The following is a 2,495-nucleotide window of genomic DNA, read 5'->3' as shown; positions in this document are numbered from 1 at the left end:
TGTCAGTAATTATTTCCTCTGTTCTGGCAAATATATATGATCTCATGACTTCTAGCTTTGCTTAGAAGTTTTTTTTGGTCAGGCTTGGAAGTTTGGCAAACAGATTCATGTGTGAAACAAAGCTAAAGGAAATTCTAAAGAAACACTATAGCAGTAAGGGAAAATGGCTTCAAGCCTAAAGAGGGGAGATTTAGGTTGGAATAAAAGAAAAAGTCTTTTACAGTGGGGGTGGCGAGGCACTGGAGCAGGCTGCCCAGAGATGTGGTGGATGCCACATCCCTGGAGACATTCAAAGCTAGGCTGGATGGGGCTCTGAGCACCTGGCTGTGCTGTGGATGTCCCAGCTCATTGCAGGAGAGTTGGGCTGGTTGATCTTTAAGGGTTCCTTCCAACTCTAAGGATTCTGTAATTCTATGATTCTAACTGCAAGCCCATTTTGACACCTCTGCATTTGCTTACTGCTTCAGACACTGCGTGGGAGACAGCTGATGTCTACACTTACAGTAGTACCAGCTCTGTGGACTGAAGTCAGTTTCATATTCTAAAAAGAGATACCACTGTTTCACGTGCTGATCCAGTGCTTAAACTATTGCTAGCTACAGGGAGCCACTATTAACAGCTTTAACACATGGAAGAACTTCTTTTGAAGACTTTCCCAGCTTTCCTACAGTAGGTTCAAAATAGTTATTTCTAACATTTCTACATTTTTCTAATGAAGAGAAAAGACAGAAGAATATTTATTTTAGTGCATGACCTTGCTGAGCTGCTTCTGAGCACACTGGCAGAAGAGAGAAAGTTGTGGTGGTTTCTGATGTGGGCTGACATTCTAAGTGGATAGAAGAGAAAACTGATGCCAAAACTCCAAAAATAGTTTGAGTGAAGATGCAGTTACAGAAAACAAACAATGAGAAAACTTTTGAAGATTTTCCAGTTAATAAAGCTGCTCAGATTAATGTACCTTATTGAAGAGTTAGTCCATTTATTCTCTTGACACAAATACATATCTAAATCCAACATCCATTTTTGGAAAAAAAAAAAGTTTTATTTATTCATTTTCTAGAAGAGAGACTTGGAAACATATGCAGTGCTCCTAGTTGAAAGGCTGTCTTAGCCTGGAATTTTTTTTTTCCTGTGCCCTTACATTTTCTAGCAAAATACTCAGTTTGATTTTTCTAGCCAGTCCTATTGGCATAGGCATACTTGTGTGCTTTTAATAGCTGTGAAATGAACAGCTACATTTTAGGGATCAAAAAAGGCAAAACTCAGAAGTCAGGACAGAAAAAACAATTAAATGTTCAGATCTCCTGAGTGTACAAAACAATGTGAAAAAACCTAATTGAAAATATTCTTTGAGGCCTTTGGGGTTTCAGATGAAATTAGCTGGTTTATGTTTCAATTGAAAATGGAGAACAAATTAAACTTTGCCCTCCTTTATTTTATAGTAAGTATTTTCCATCTTAGTCAAAAAGATCTTGGCATTTGAAAGTTTGATAGCATCTGTTTTGGTGGAATAGTGCTAATACAGTTTCTTGTACTTTTTTACGGTATAGAATTATTATGAGTTTTTGAAATCAGGATGAAATAAAAGCACAAATTTTCTTATTATTGTTAGTTAAAACATATAGGAACAAATTCTACCACGTGGTGGAGTCTGTTGTCAAAATACAAAGCAGAGCAGTAGTTACCAAATCAGGATCTACAATCCATGATGTAGAATAGTATATTCTTTCAAATATTTTCTGAACATGAAAAGAAACATGCTCAAGCAACTACTTCATCAGTAATTCTTCAGGATACTTTAAAGAAAAAAACTCCCTTAAACTGTTAATTATCTATATTGATACCTACCAATATCTCTATTACCCATGTGAATTTGAAAAAGACCTACTTGTCAAAGCCATTACATTATATTATGCCCATAAAAGTAACATCTAATTAAAAAGATGCCTTGTTGAACTGTGGTTCTAGGTTTATTTCACAGGCAGAAGCATATTTAAAGCCTCTTATGATTGAATGTGACTGAACTGTGTATAAGAGATATCAACTCTTTTTATTTCAGCTTTTTCAGTGTTTTATTAATGGATTTAGTCTCCAGGACTAGGCATTTGTGTTACTTGCTTTTGTGGAGAAAAGGTGCTACATAAAACAATGTATTTATTTTTAATGGTGGTATTCCATTTCCATCAGCCAACATTCCCAGAATCTTCCAGTCCATTTAACAGTAATTTTCCTGCTGATCTGAAGGCTGAGTACAACACAAGCAAGACTTTAATTCTAATTAATCCTAAAACTGATCCCATGAAGGTCTTCTTAATAAATAGGAATAGGCTGCATAAGCAAATAATGTGAAATAAAGAGGGTTACAAAGGGAGGTACCGTAGGGGTGCTGCAAGAAAGAAGAGGATAGACTTTTTAGCAGGGTCTGTTGTGATAGGAAAAGGGGAAATGGCTTCAAACTAAAAGAGGGAGATTTAGGCTGAATAAAAAATAGGTGT

Source organism: Meleagris gallopavo, chromosome Z (genome assembly GCF_000146605.3).
Source record: "Meleagris gallopavo isolate NT-WF06-2002-E0010 breed Aviagen turkey brand Nicholas breeding stock chromosome Z, Turkey_5.1, whole genome shotgun sequence".
Classification (NCBI taxonomy): domain Eukaryota; kingdom Metazoa; phylum Chordata; class Aves; order Galliformes; family Phasianidae; genus Meleagris; species Meleagris gallopavo.
This window is presented reverse-complemented; position numbering follows the sequence as displayed.